The 16,022-nt window shown below is 48.2% G+C and overlaps 1 long non-coding RNA gene across 1 annotated transcript; it reads left to right on the top strand.

The window, feature by feature from the left end:
- Positions 1 to 902: 902 nt before the first annotated feature.
- Positions 903 to 12,261, top strand: LOC140000310 (uncharacterized). The gene is made up of 2 exons (XR_011805479.1): positions 903 to 3,787; positions 11,141 to 12,261. It is a non-coding gene; the product is annotated as an uncharacterized lncRNA (long non-coding RNA).
- The last annotated feature ends 3,761 nt before the right edge of the window (positions 12,262 to 16,022 follow it).

The raw sequence follows: 16,022 nt of genomic DNA, 5'->3' as shown, positions 1-16,022 counted from the left end.
GTCACCGAAAGGGACTCTAAGGTCACTTCTGTCCGAAGTAGTTGACAGGTCACCCTTGACTTCTAACTGGGATCTGTACTTTTTGGCTGACATCTGCCAGCAGCCCTGGTAGGCCAGCAGAAGGCACCTGGCTGGCATGCTGACTGTGGGATCCTCTCTGCCTCCATACCCAGGAGGACCCAGACAGAAAGAAGGCCCACATATGGATTGTCCTGACCCCTCTGCTTGAGTCCATGACTGGACTGCAGCAGGCACAAGGCTTGTGTGTGTCTAGCCAAGAAGCTGCAAGGCCAGCGGCAGGCCCATGGCTTGGACGATGCTGGTGAGGCGACTTCTGTCTGGTTGGCTGACAGGCCTCAAGAAGGCTGATGGGTTGCGATGCCTGCTTTAGGAGTGGTTTCCACCCTGATGGAGCTTTCTTTCATAGTAGGAAAGAGCAGGAGAGAAAAAAAAACTGCTACAAAGTGCACCTTGGAAGGTTGTCTCTGGCCACAAGGAGTGAGAATTGTCCCTCAGAGTATACTGCTGTGTTGCCAGAGCTCACCCAATTTGTAGTAAGTGATAAGACCCTGGTTTTGAGTTTCAAGGAACAGCTGGTGAGGGTTGATGAGACATTGGTGAAATGATGGAAATGCTGGGATAAGAGCAAGGTGGTGTACTGAGATGGGTGTCTGCAAACTTCGATGAAATAGGGGGTTGTGGTTTAAACCAGCCGGCAGCTAAACACCACACAGCTGTTTGCTCACCCTCCTCCCTCCTTCTCTGGGATGGGGGAGAGAAACGAGAAAACTGAAGCCTGTGAGTAAAGACAGTTTATTAAGACAGGAAAATAATAATAATAATAATAACAACAACAACAATAATGATGATAATAGTACTACTACTAATCCTGTGTACGAAACTAGTGATGCACAATGCAGTTGCGCACCACTCACAGATGCCCAGCCTAACCCCGAGCAGCCAGCCCCACCACCCCGGCTAGCCACCCCTTATATATTATTCAGCATGACATCAGGTGGGACGGAATACCACTTTGGCCAGCTTGGATCAGCTGTCCTGGGTTTGTCCCCTCCCAGCTCCTGCTGCACTCCCAGCCTGCCTGCTAGCAGGACAGAGTGAGAAGCTGGAAAGTCCTTGGCTCAGTGTAAGCACTGCTCTGCAACAACCAAAGCATCAGTGTGTTATCAACATTCTTCTCCTAGATCCAGAACATAGCACCCTACCAGCTACTAGGAGGAAAACCAACTCTATCCTAGCTAAAACCAGGACAGAGAGTGAGCAAGGTGGACAAATGTTTGATATCCTCTGTCTGCAAGGCAGTTATGTCCGGAGTCCATCCAGTAAACTTTTGTATCTTTGAAATACCCGCTCCTGAAGTAGTCTAGGCCAAGTATTCACAGAGCATCTGGGCCAGTCTCAGTGGGGTGATTTTGCCACTCTTCTTCCACACAGTTAGACTCACTTCAGCCTCTAATGCAGTTAACTCTTGGGACCCCCCTGTCATTCAAGAAATGCAAATGGGTTCTGGCCCTTTGTAGCTTGATGGCATTACAGTACACTGTCCACTAGAACCTGATTCTTCTGTGGGTGTGATGTGCCAGGCTCAAAGTCCAATACACCCAATTGCCCCCATCTTCCTTCTGGCTTGAGGTCAGGCCTTTCTAGATCATGGTATTCATTATTCTATTTCACACAGAATTTCTAGGTTGGAAGAGACCTCAAGATCATCGAGTCCAACCTCTAAGTCCAACCTCTAGTTTGGAGGACTGCTGACTAGAAACTGGAGCAGCAATTTTCTCAGAAGAACCGCTTTTTGCCAATGTTTTTCCTTGTGCCTCATGCATCTATGCCTCTAGGGTGGAGGTAGGGTAGATTTTTGCATCCCGTTTTCTCATGGCCTCTTCATGGTCACACAGTCAAAACCATAGGGTGACATGTAGTATGCACCCACTATATCAACTTTATTGAGCAGAGGGATGCTTACACCTAATAGCTGAGCTATTGGTTCGTGCAGGTGGGGAGGAAGATGTATTCTCTTGTAGTTCTTGGACCTCTTGGGAAAGTTTCTCTCTAGACAGGATGCAGGCCCATAGGGAAGAACAGAGACTTTCTTTGTAATGCCAGAGTTGTCTAGCCAATTCATCCACCATGGGTTTCTCTTGGTCTTTCCAGCTCATTACTACCAACAAGTTAGCACAAGATGATGGTGCGCTCTGTAAAAACTTCTGCCACATGGGTCATGTGCACATGACTTCATCTGCATCTTTGGATAGCTGCTCATTGTCTAGGTTTCTACTAATCACCTTCAGCATGGCTAATTCCCTCAGGTACCGGATACCCCTCTGCATGGTGGTCCACTTGCCTGGTTGACAAGATTTTTCTTGAAGGGAGACCTTTCCTTAATGTTAACAGGAGTAAGTTCTTTTTTCCCCTTTTCCAATTGTTTTGTCAGCCAGTCTTTCCCTAGACGGGGATCCCAGCAGCTTTGCTTCCCTGCCCTTTAATTCCAGGCTATTGACCCCTTTCTTGGAGCACTGGTGCAGCCAAGTGACAATGTGCTCACCGAGATGATAGATGAAATCTGTCCCCATATCTTGTAGCTTATCCTAGGATAGGAATTGGTGGTTTCTGATGCTTATATGACCTCTGCTTCTTTGTCCTCCTGCTTCCATGATGGCACAACTTTGAGGAAATCTTCCTCATCTTCTTCTTCCCCCTTTCTTGTCTGGGTAGGAGTTTCTTTCCTTTCTTAAGAAAAACTGATTTTCACACCCATTGTTTACTCTTGCATGAAGAGGCAACCGATACTGGCACAAGTTGGTTCTCTGGCCCAGCCATGGAGCTCATCGCAGGGGCAGGAGTGGCTGCAGGGGCAGGAGTGTCTGCAGGGCCCAACACAGGAGTTGTTCTGTCTGCAGGGATTTTGGGATTAGTTGGAATGGCTGCAGGGTCTATTGCAGGTTTTGGAGTAGTGACAGGGCCTGCCACAGGGGTTGGTTTAACTTTGGGCCCACTTCAGGAGCTGGAGTGCCTGCAGGGCCTTTTGCAGTGTTTGGAGTGGCTTTGGACAGGCTATGGATCTGTTACAGGGGCTGACGTGTTGTGGTGTAATTGCCTGAAGTAACTAGGAAAATAAAACTAACATTCACATTTTTAAGGAAAAGGTACAGCATTGAAGAGGCATTCAGGGTAGGGCATAACTGCATTATTCCCTAGGCTCCCAACCTTAGATGCTATCGCGCTGGGGAAACTTGGTGTGCTAGCCCTAAGGAACAGCACGGAGCGTAGAGTGGAGTGGAGACACCACAGCTGGGCTCTGTAATCAGGTGGGGCCTCGATTGTTCTTGTGCACAAAGCTGCACTTTTTGCCACCCTAAGCCAAAGACCTGTCATGTTTTGACAAATGCTGTACCCTAGTGTACTTTTTGCTCATTATAATATCATTATAATACCAAAACACACCTCCATCCCAAAAGCTACCTGCCTCCAAGGTGCGACCACCCTTCACTGAGCATGCGCTTTGAATTTCTCGGAGCCTATTACTTTAAACAGAGATGGGAAAACTTTACACCAATCATAACTAAGATATGCTTGACTAGAGCCACTCAAGCTCCACCTAAAAGATAGAAAATAATATAAATTGGCCCAAGAGAGAGGGGATGGCAGGGAAGATACCACCGTCAGGGGAGATACCATCCCGAGGACATACAACATCCTTAGGACCTCCTGACTCCTGGGATCAGTCGACGGGCTGGGCCTCTCTTCCCCCCAATTGGGACGCCTTTGGGTGAGATCTGAATACTTGCTTATAAATCTCTATAGAGTCTTTGATCTTTTTAACGAGTTTTATTTCTAGGCTGCGCACCTGTAACACCTGTAACACCTGTAACATCTATAACATCTGTAACACCTCTAACACCTATAATACCTGTATATTTCATGCATACTAGCTTGCTTTTGCAGATAGTCACTATCATCGGCAATCCAAAAGAACCTGATTATCTGTTGCTGTAATAAACCGTACTTGATTGCATTGTGATAGCTCTCATTAAGTGCAACTAGGGTGAGGGTGGTTATCCGTGATAGTTCAGTGTTCTGAATCTAACCAGACCCCCAGACGGTTAATGCGTTTTTGGTGAATGTCTGACTGGACCCCCAGACAGTTAATGTGTTTTTGGTGAACGTCCGACTGGTTCAGTACTCTGAATCCGATCGGGCCCGTAACGGTTAATCAGCTAAACCCCTTAACGCGACAGTAAAATTGGTGTAGTCAGCAGGATTGCTATGGATAAACTACTGCAAAAATACAAATGTGCCCCTTCCCAGGCAGGGAAGGACTGTCGTGGTTCCGCTCGAGTGGGCAGCCGAGCTCCACCACAGCCGCTCTCTCACTCCCCCTCCTCAAAGAGGAATGGGGAGAAAATATGTGAAAAGGGCTCAAGGATTGAGATAAGGACGAGAAAATCACGCAATAATTATTGTAACGGGCAAACCAGACTCAGCATAAGAAGACAGATAGTAAGATTTATTGCTCATTACTAACAAGCTAGAGAAGTGAGAAACAAAGGAAAGAAACCAAAAGCACCTTCCCCCCTATCCACCCTCTTCCACCTCCTCCCCCCGAGCGGCGCAGGGGAACGGGGGAATGGGGGTTATGGTCAGTCTACAGCACTTCTTCTCTGCCACTCTTTCTCGGTCACTCTCGTCCCCTGTGCTGTGGGGTCCCACCTACGGGATACAGTCCTTGATGAACTGATCCGGCGTGGGCTTCCCACAGGCAGCAGCTCTTCCAGAACTGCTCCAGATATGGGTCCGTAGCACGGGGTCCATCCCTCAGGAGCAGACTGCTCCAACCTGGCTCCCCCACGGGCAGCAGCTCCTGCCAGGTCACCTGCTCCTGCGTGGTCTCCTCTCCATGGGCTACAGGTGTGGCCCAGAATCTGCTCCGGCAGGGGTCTTCCACAGGCGGCAGCCTCCATCGGTGCAGGGCCACCTGCTCCACCGTGGTCTCCTCCACACGCTGCAGCGTGGAACCCTGCTCCGCCGTGGTGCTCCATGGGCTGCAGGGGGACATCCTGCTTCACCAAGGTCCTCACCACAGGCCGCAGGGGACTTCTTCTCCGGCGCCTGGAGCACCTCTCCCCCTCCTTCTTCACTGACCTTGGCGCCTGCAAGGCTGTTTTCACACTCCCTTGACTCTCCCGGCTGCTGTGTGGCACAGCGTTTTTTTCCCTGTCTTAAATATGCTCTCACAGAGGCGCAAAACAACATGGCTTATTGGCTCAGATCTGGAAAACAATGGGGCCCTTCCCAAACATGGGGCAGCTTCTAGATCTTTCTCACAGAAACCACCCCTATGGCTCCCTGCTACCAAAACCTTGCCACGTAAACCCACTACAAGGAGTTTTCCCAAAAGTTTTGGAAAGATGAGGAGAAAGTGGTAGAGCGCATTGAGCAGTGTCAGGCTTCACAAAAGACTGGTCAAAGAAAGGGTAAAGGTGTGATTTGTGCTGTGTTAGGAGCCTGTTTGTCTTGTGCTCGGCAAAAAGCTAAGGAAACTCCTGCTCCCAAACTGATCTCTGATGCGGAACATACAGCTTTGAAATGGTGGCAGAGCTCAAGGAGGAGGTGGAGAGGCTGAGGGCCATCAGGGAGTGTGAGCGGGAGATAGACTTCTGGAGCAACTCCCTGCAGGGCCTCAAGGAGAGGTACCGGGGTGAGACACCCCAAACGGGGGTGGACCCCCTGCCCTGTCGCCGTCGGGCAGAGGGAGGGGATCTGGGAGTTGAGGAGGAGTGGAGACAGGTCCCTGCGCGACAGGGCAGGCGATGCCCTCCCCTTCCGGCCCCACCTTCCCAGGTGCCCTTACGAAACAGGTTTGAGGCCCTGGAGATTGAGAGACCACCAACTGAGGAAGAGATAGAAAGTGTTCCCAGGAGGATGCCTAGGGCGAGGAGGTCGACTCCACGCATCAGGACTGCCTCCACCAAGAAAGAAAGAAGGGTGATTGTCATGGGAGACTCTATCCTTAGGGGGACAGAGGGCCCTATTTGTCGGCCTGACCCTACCCGTAGGGAAGTCTGCTGCCTCCCTGGGGCCAGGGTCAGGGACGTTGCCAGGAAGCTCCCCAACCTGGTACGCCCCTCTGATTATTATCCTCTCCTGATAGTCCAGGCGGGCAGTGATGACATTGATGACAGAAGCCTGAAGGCTATCAAAAGAGACTTTAGGGGGCTGGGACGGTTAGTGGACGGAGCAGGAGTGCAGGTAGTGTTTTCGTCCATCCCTACGTTGACAGGGAGGGGTACGGAGAGGACAAGGAAAGCCCACCTGTTAAACACGTGGCTCCGGGGCTGGTGCCTACGCAGAAATCTTGGGTTTTTTGACCATGGGGCAGTTTACTCAGCACCTGGTCTGATGGCTGTAGACGGGTCCCTATCCTTTAGGGGAAAAAGGATCCTGGGCCAGGAGCTGGCAGGGCTCAATGATAGGGCTTTAGACTAGGTAAGAAGGGGGATGGGGCTGAAGCAAGGACTGTTGGGGCTGTGCCAGGAGGAGCAATGGCAAGGCCGGAGGATAAGGTAAAGGCCCAGCTGAAGTGCATCTACACCAATGCATGCAGCATGGGTAACAAATAGGAGGAGCTGGAAGCCATCGTGCAGCGGGCAGGCTACGACTTGGTTGCCATCACGGAAACGTGGTGGGACCAGTCTCATGACTGGAGTGCTGCGATGCCTGGCTATAGGCTCTTCAGAAGGGACAGGCAGCACAGAAGGGGTGGCGGTGTGGCTCTCTATATTAGAGAGTCTTTCGATGTTGTAGAACTCGAGGCTAGGAATGACAAGGTCGAGTCCCTTTGGGTTAGGATCGGCAGGGACAACAAGGCTAGTGTCCTGGTCGGGGTCTGCTATAGACCGTCGAACCAGGATGAGGAGACGGATGAGGAGTTCTACAGGCAGCTGACAGAAGTTGCGAAATCGTCAGCGCTTGTACTCGTGAGGGACTTCAACTTCCCTGACATATCCTGGAAGCACAACACAGCCCAGAGAAAGCAGTCTAGGAGGTTTCTGGAGAGTGTGGAAGATAGCTTCCTGACGCAGCTGATTAGTGAACCTACCAGCGGTGGTGCCCTGCTAGACCTTCTCTTCACAAACAGAGAAGGACTGGTGGAGGATGTGATTGTTGGGAGCAGTCTTGGGCAGAGTGACCACGAAATGGTGGAGTTCACTATTCTTGGCGAGGCCAGGAAGGGAACCAGTAAAACCACTGTACTGGACTTTCGGAGGGCTGACTTTGGGCTGCTCAGGACACTAGTTGGTGGAGTCCCATGGGAGGCGGTTCTGAAGGGCAGAGGGGTCCAGAAAGGCTGGGCGCTCTTTAAGAGGCAAATCCTAATGGCACAGGAGCAGTCTATTCCCATGCGCCCAAAGATGAGCCAGCGGGGAAGAAGACCAGCCTGGCTCAACAGAGAATTGTGGCTTGAGCTTAGGAGAAAAAAGAGGGTTTATAATCTTTGGAAAATTGGGCAGGCCACTAGGGAGGACTATAAGGATGTAGCGAGGCTGTGCAGGGACAAGATTAGGAAGGCCAAAGCTCATCTGGAGCTCAATCTGGCTACTGCTGTTAAAGATAACAAAAAACGCTTTTATAAATACATCAACACAAAAAGGAGGACTAGGGAGAATCTCCATCCTTTCCTGGATGCGGGGGGAAACTTAGTTACAAGAGATGAGGAAAAGGCGGAGGTGCTGAATGCCTTCTTTGCCTCAGTCTTTAGCAGCAATACCGGTTGCTCTCTGGATACCCAGTACCCAGAACTGGTGGAAGGGGACGGGGAGCAGGATGTGGCCCTCACTATCCACGAAGAACTGGTTGGTGACCTGGTACGGCACTTGGATGTGCACAAGTCGATGGGGCCGGATGGGATCCACCCAAGGGTACTGAGAGAACTGGCAGAGGAGCTGGCCAAGCCCCTAACCATCATTTATCAGCAGTCCTGGCTATCGGGGGAGGTCCCAGCTGACTGGCGGCTAGCAAACATGACGCCCATCTACAAGAAGGGCCGGAGGGCAGACAAAGTGACAAAGTGACGCGCTGGGTGGATGAGGGAAAGGCTGTGGATGTGGTCTACCTTGACTTCAGCAAGGCTTTTGACACCGTCTCCCACAGCATTCTCCTCAAGAAACTGGCTGCTCTTGGCTTGGACTGGCGCACGCTTCATTGGGTTAGAAACTGGGTGGATAGCCGGGCCCAAAGAGTTGTGGTAAATGGAGCCAAGTCCAGTTGGAGCCCAGTCACTAGTGGCATCCCCCAGGGCTCGGTGCTGGGGCCGGTCCTCTTTAATATCTTCATCAATGATCTGGACGAGGGCATTGAGTGCACCCTCAGTAAGTTTGCAGATGACACCAAGCTAGGTGCGTGTGTCGATCTGCTCGAGGGTAGGAAGGCTCTGCAGGAGGATCTGGATAGGCTGCACCGATGGGCTGAGGTCAACTGCATGAAGTTCAACAAGGCCAAGTGCCAGGTCCTGCATCTGGGGCGCAATAACCCCAAGCAGAGCTACAGGCTGGGAGAGGAATGGTTGGAGAGCTGCCAGGCAGAGAAGGACCTGGGAGTGATGGTGGACAGTCGGCTGAATATGAGGCAGCAGTGTGCTCAGGTGGCCAAGAAGGCCAACGGCATCCTGGCTTGTATCAGAAACAGTGTGGCCAGCAGCACTAGGGAAGTGATTGTCCCCCTGTACTCGGCTCTGGTGAGGCCGCACCTCGAGTACTGTGTTCAGTTTTGGGCCCCTCGCTCCAAGAAGGACATCGAGGTGCTTGAGCGGGTCCAAAGAAGGGCGACGAAGCTGGTGAGGGGCCTGGAGAACAAGTCCTATGAGGAGTGGCTGAAGGAGCTGGGCTTGTTCAGCCTAGAGAAGAGGAGGCTCAGGGGTGACCTTATTGCTCTGTATAAGTACATTAAAGGAGGCTGTAGCGAGGTGGGGGTTGGCCTGTTCTCCCATGTGCCTGGTGACAGGACGAGGGGGAATGGGCTAAAGTTACGCCAGGGGAGTTTTAGGTTAGATGTTAGGAAGAATTTCTTTACTGAAAGGGTTGTTAGGCACTGGAACGGGATGCCCAGGGAGGTGGTGGAGTCACCATCCCTGGAAGTCTTCAAAAGACGTTTAGATGTAGAACTTAGGGGTATGGTTTAGTGGGGACTGTTAGTGTTAGGTTAGAGGTTGGACTCGATGATCTTGAGGTCTCTTCCAACCTAGAGATTCTGTGATTCGGTGTGATTCTGTGAAATCAGAGATTGAGGTGTTGAAGTCATCATTGGCCTTTGAAAGGGAGACGGGAAAAACATTAGGAATCAGAGTGGATAAACTTTTGGATGAAAATGACAAACTTGTGAGTGAAAATGATAAACTTGTGCATGAGGATAATCATCTTAAACAATTGCTGGAGAGGGTTAGTCATCTGTTAAACAAAGTACAGCCTTGCACTCCGGTCATACAGATTCGTGGAGGGCTGCATAGTGTAGAACCTGAAAGCTGGGACAGTGATTTCTGGTCTGACAGTGATGATGGTGTTGAAGAGATTTCTGATTCTGAACCCCAATCCATTTCCTTGAGACCTTTGGTTAAGACTGAGACTACTATTGATGATAATGATGAAATCCGCACTACTGTGCAAACAATTCCGTTGCCACCAGCAGAGTTGGTTAAAATACAGGAGAAGTTCTCAAGGCGGTCAGGGGAATCAGAAGTTGAGTATGTGTGTCAAGTTTCTCTTAAAGGAGGAGATCGAATGATGTTGTGTAAGGAAGAGGTAGGAGGCTTTTGGAGACCTGGAGTATTTTTAACCACCACACCAGGAGATGACCTGGCTGTAGCAGTACAGAAAGCAGCCTGTATTCAAGCGATATATGAAAGAGATGAATTTAGGAAATTCCCGATGTTAGCTCCTATTGATCCGGTTCGGTTAACCCCTCATCTGTGGACTCCCTGATTGTCTTAAGATGTTTGTAGCAAACACCCAAGATCACATACTAGCTGCTTGTAGGGATGATGATAGTGGTTGTAGGCGAAATCCTAACTCCCCTATTCCCACCTGGAGTGAATTGGTACAAGACATAGATAAGTACGGACACCGAATGGGCTGGATTAATTCATCCAGTATTAAATCCCAAGACCACTCTCGGCGAGTCCGCCAAATCCACACTAAAAATCCCAGATATCCCAAATTCAAAGAGAGGTTGAAACCTAATAGGGAACGAGGTGAGTTGTGTCGGCAAAAAACTCTTATCCCCGGGGAGGGCAATGAGCCACCCTGCTCAGCGGGCATTAGCAATTCAATGGCTCTCTAATGAACACTCTGACCCTATTATCGCTATTCCTGTTGAACCCCCAAAAATATTGGTAAATTTTCTTATTGATACCAGGACCCAAATGTCAGTAATTACACATGAGACAGCACAAACCCTGAGCATAACACCTGGTCAATGCAGGGTTAAATTCACGGGAATCAATGGTGTGGAAAAACAGTGCCCCACTGTAAAAATTTCACTCTGGTTGCCAGAGGAACAAAAATTAACCAGGGTAGAAGTATTAGTTGGTGCTGCATACACTAATATTTTAGGATTTGACAGACTGCATGGTTGTATGTGGAAACTCCCTGATGGAACTGTGTGGAGTTTCGCGACACATCAAAGGGATTCAGGCACCATGAGACTGAGCCTGTTACAAACATCCATACCCCTATCCCCTCTAAAATCATTAATGATCGGGCAGTATCTGTTGTCAGCAGCAGCACTTATGGGGATTGACGGGGTGATAACAGAATTGGAAAAAAGAGGCATTATTAAAAGGACCAATTCACCTTACAATTCACCAGTGTGGCCAGTAAAGAAACCAACCAGGCAATGGCATTTTACAGTGGATTACAGACAGTTAAATGCTAACACTACACCTTTGAATGCCACAGTTCCAAACATGGCAGAGATAGTGAAAGCCCTCTGTGTTTCTAACAGTAGCAATAGTGCTAACTACTCCCAAATATTTCTATGCATGGGAAATCAAAGATTGCTATTTCACCCTCTTTCTAACCCTGCCGGTTGAATACAACCGAGCATATTTTATTTTCTTTTGTGTTCACAGGAACCCTGAGCGAACTGTATAGGGACAGCTGGAAGATGACGAATCAACAGTTTGGATTAATGATGCTATGCTTTACCCTGACCTTGACGCAATTACAGACCTTAAAGGAAACTTAGCTACTGTGGCTGTGCTTGGAGCTGAGGTGTTTCACCATGGCATTTAACCATGTATTGTCACAGTATAGCAGTCACTGGAACATCTCAAAACAGAAAGGACCTAAATCTCTCTACTTTAGTTCTACATGGAAACAAAATATTTTCAAAAGATGAATGGAGTTGGAACAATTCTCTAAGAATGGCTGAACTTCAAGCCATGTCTGGATTCGTGGTCAAAGGATAAGAAGCCTCTGCCCCTGCAGATTATTGAAAACGAACCGACTCAGCTTCCCATTGGTCTAACTCCTTCCATCTTCAACACAGGTCCTTACATAATTAAAAATGTGGGACAACAACAAATTCTCTTTAACCCTAGTTGGTCCCTAAAAAGGGTAGAGCTAGCGCTGCACATTAGTATCTCTGAAATTAACTCACAATGTACCACCTTTCTGAGAACTGCCTACACCGGCTGGTTAGCATGGTTACATGGACGTTCTCCAAAACAATCTCAGCGCGTGCCATGGGATGCAACTGGGTTATTAGGGACAGGATTAGGTATCTTAAATAGCATTGATGCTGAGGTCTTAATGAGTAGAATAACTGCTACTACAGATGACCTAAGGAAACTGGAAAAACCAATAAAATAATCCTTATTGGCCTTAGGAGCAAATCAATGGCTTCTATCAGATGTTTTGCCCCATTGGAAACAAATTGAGGAAAATGATCATCAATTAATTGTAAATGCCCTTGGAAAAGCCCAAGGCAATACCTCCCTTGCCTTGAGTTGCATCCAAGCGCAGTTATGGATACAAGCTGTAGCAGCAGCTATTATTAGAGAGGGAGAAGGAGGAACTTTGCCCACTGAAATTTGAAAATTGATTTAGGATAATGCTTCAGAATTTGAAAAAGAATTTCAAGCTTGGTGGCAATTAGTCAACTTTACCCATTATGCAGAAAATGATAAAATTGTTGCCTTTATACTTACTATAAGTAATGCCACTGTATACAATGTATATCCAATCATTGCATTAGGACTCAATCATAATGGAACTATACTTTATCCTAAAGAGCGTAAAGTATGGGCCCATCAAAAGGGAGGAAAGTGGCAAACAATTGATGTAAATGCATGTATTGTGCATGAACAAAAAGGTTTCATCTGTGAAAGTAACACGCTGGAATCTCAAGACATTTCTCTTGACACTGAGCAAAATATTTGCCACTTTGAGATACATCCTAATGAAACCCTTGAAACTGTACTTGTATATATTGGGAAAGGTTGCGTTTGCATGAGAACTCATTGTGATTCTATAGTTGTAGATAATACAGTGGTAGATACCAGTAATCACTCTAATGTTTGTGTTTGCAATTTTACCAAAATTCTAGGATGTGATTTTAAATACTCAGTTCCTGTCTCTTCTTATCAACTTATTGCATCTAATTATATTCTGCTTCATGAACTGCTGCCTACTCCTATAGGAATGAACCTTACCTTGGTGAAGAAATTGCTGGTACATGAGGACCTGAAGCAGATGATGACACAAGTACGAGAAAATGGACACGACTGATTACTGTCCATCATGATACACAAGAAATACATCGAGTGATGGAAAGAGTAAAGAGAGATGAGAGACACCGTTGGTGGGACACTTTGTTTGGATGGTTGCCAGCTGCCAAGGGAATCTTCAACAAGATGCTTCACCCTGTTATTGTTCTGTTAATACTCACTGTATTATGTTTTATACTGACAATTAGTTTGTATGTTAAACTCTGGTTTATGATGAACTTTTAACGAGTTTTATTTCTAGGCTGCGCACCTGTAACACCTGTAACACCTGTAACATCTGTAACACCTGTAACACCTGTAACATCTGTAACATCTATAACATCTGTAACACCTGTAACACCTATAACACCTGTGTATTTCATGCATACTAGCTTGCTTTTGCAGACTGTCACCATCACCGGCAATGCAAAAGAACCTGATTATCTGTTGCTGTAATAACCCACACTTGATTGCATTGTGATAGCTCTCATTAAGTGCAACTAGGGTGAGGGTGGTTATCCGTGATAGTTCAGTGTTCTGAATCTAACCAGACCCCCAGACGGTTAATGCGTTTTTGGTGAATGTCTGAATGGACCCCCAGACGGTTAATGCGTTTTTGGTGAATGTCTGAACGGACCCCCAGACAGTTAATGTGTTTTTGGTGAACGTCCGACTGGTTCAGTACTCTGAATCCGACCGGGCCGGATTAGAGAAAACTAATCTATAATCTAAGTTAGATGTTGTAGGAAGATGCTGTAGGATCAACGACAGGTCAACGTTGCAAGGAGCCGGGAAGTGCAACAAGGACTTGAGCTAAGCTGGTGCTCGTGTCCAGACATCCAACTCCACCTGCCTTGAGTGGCCACTTTGGCAGATGAAGACCTAATCATCAACAGTTCTTATGAACATTTTCCAAGAAAGACCTATGGAATGAGAAGATACACCTGCCTATTAATCCTGTCCTGTTAAATCCTTGTCCTGTTAAAGGACAAGGAATAATGATGAGAATGCTTGTATGCTAAAGTATGGGGATCTGAGTGTGACACAAATGTTATGGAATAAGGGGTGGCGGTTGTACTGGGTCTGGCTGGGATGGTAACTTTCCCGGCAGCAGCCCATACAGTGCCGTACTCTGCACTTGTAGCTGGAACAGCAGTGTTAACACACCAGTGTTGTGTCTACTGCTGAGCAGCAGTGGCACAGTATTGGGCCTTTCTCTAACCCTCCTAGGGGATGGGCGAAAAGTGAGGAGAGAAACATCACTAGGGCAGCTGACCTAAACCGATCAAAGGGATATTCCATACCATGGGATGTCACACTCAGCAATAAAAGGTGGAAACAGGAAGAAGAGGGGAGGGGTGGGCTCTCGTTGAGAAGACGTCGGTCCTCCTCTCGAACACCGGCTGCGTGCGTTGAGGCCTTGCTTCAAGGACGTGGTCAATCATCGCTCATTTGTGGGAAGTAGAGAATAATTTCTTTCCTCTGCACTTCCATATAGCCTTCATTTATTTTGTTTGTTTGTTTTCCTCCCTTCCCTCCCTTCTTTTTATTTTCCCTTTTCCCCTCCCTTTTCCCCTTTCCCTTTTTATTTCCCCTTAGTTAAATTGTTTAGTTCATGGTAGTCTTTATTTAATTATTATAATTATTTCCCTTTAATTAAATTATCCTTATCTCAACCCGTGAGTTGTTCTTTGCTTTACTTCTCCCCCTCCTCATCTAAAGGAGGGGGAGTGAGAGAGCGTTTATGGGGTTTAGCTGCCCAGCACGGTAAAACCACCACACCCGGTCCTTGGGCGAAGACAATCCCACGAGTGGGTTTGCCTTTTCTCGAGGCAGGAGCAACCCACACTGCCTTCCCCATCCACCTTCCTACATGCACTACGGGAACTTTAGCTCCTTTCACAGTGTGTAGGGGTTTTGTTTCAGCAGGACCAGCACGGCTGTCAGACCCCCTATTGTTAACTAGCCAAGTGGCTTCTGGTAGATTTGTGTCCCATTGTTTCCACGTCCCAGCACCTAATGCTCGTAAGAGAATCACAGAATTTCACAGAATTTCTAGGTTGGAAGAGACCTCAAGATGATCGAGTCCAACCTCTGACCTAACACTAACAGTCCCCACTAAACCATCCCGAGCACAGCTGTCCTAAATCCATCCCAATAAAGAAATTTTAAGCGAGGGTGACAGAAAAGTCCCCTGCTTTTTCCCTTTCATATTCATTGATGTCATTGCCAGTCCAATACTAATCACAATCATTTTTTTTACATAGTTTTTAACAGTCCATGGTACCTCTCAACCTTCCCAGAAGCTTGCGTTTGATAAGGGATGTGCTACACCCACTCAACACCATGCCTCTTGGCCCAGAAGGTAAAAGGATTGTTTCAGAAATGACTCCCATTGTCAGACTCAATTCTCTCTGGTGTACCATGACGCCACAATACTTGTCTTTCCAGGCCCTAGACAGTGTTTCGGGCCGTGGTGTGGTTTACAGGGTACGTTTCCAGCCACCCAGTAGTTGCTTCTACCATGCTGAGTATGTACCGTTTGCCTTAGCGAGTTTTTGGGAGTGGTCCAATATAGTCAATCTGCCAGGCCTCACCATATTGAAACCCTAGCCATCTCCCCCTGTTCCAGGGAGATTTTACTTTCGTGGCTTTCTCGATTGCAGCACAGGTCTCACACTCATGGGTAACCTGTGTGATGGCCTCAATGGTCAAGTCCACCCCTCGATCACGAGCCCATCTGTAAGTGGCATCCCTCCCCAGATGTCCTAATGTTTCATGGGCCCATCGGGCTACAAACAGCTCACCCTCACGTTCCCAGTCCAGGTCCACCTGAGCCACTTTGATTTTCGAAGCTCGATCCACTTCTTCGTTGTTCTGATGTTCTTCAGTAGCGTGACTCTTGGGCACGTGGGCATCTGCATGACTGAATGACTAATGCCTGAAGATGCCCAGCTCCTTCCCAGTGCCCCCAGTAATGCCTGGAGACCCCTAATACCTTCCCAGTGCTCCCCAGTGCTGTCTTTAGCCCCCCCAGTTCTGTTCCAGTGCCACTCAGTAATGTCTGGAGATGCCTGGTTCCCTCCCAGTGCCCCCTAGTTCTGTCCTGAGTGCCCCCAGTTCTCTCCCAGTTCCCCCCAGTATTGCTCAGAGTCCCCAAGCACCCTCCCAGTGACCCCCAGTAATGCCTAGAGACCCCCCTGCTCCCTCCCAGTGTCCCCCAGTTCTGCCCAGAGGTCACCAG

This window comes from Anas platyrhynchos, chromosome 33 (genome assembly GCF_047663525.1).
Source record: "Anas platyrhynchos isolate ZD024472 breed Pekin duck chromosome 33, IASCAAS_PekinDuck_T2T, whole genome shotgun sequence".
NCBI classification, from domain to species: Eukaryota; Metazoa; Chordata; class Aves; order Anseriformes; family Anatidae; genus Anas; species Anas platyrhynchos.
This window is presented reverse-complemented; position numbering and strand designations above follow the sequence as displayed.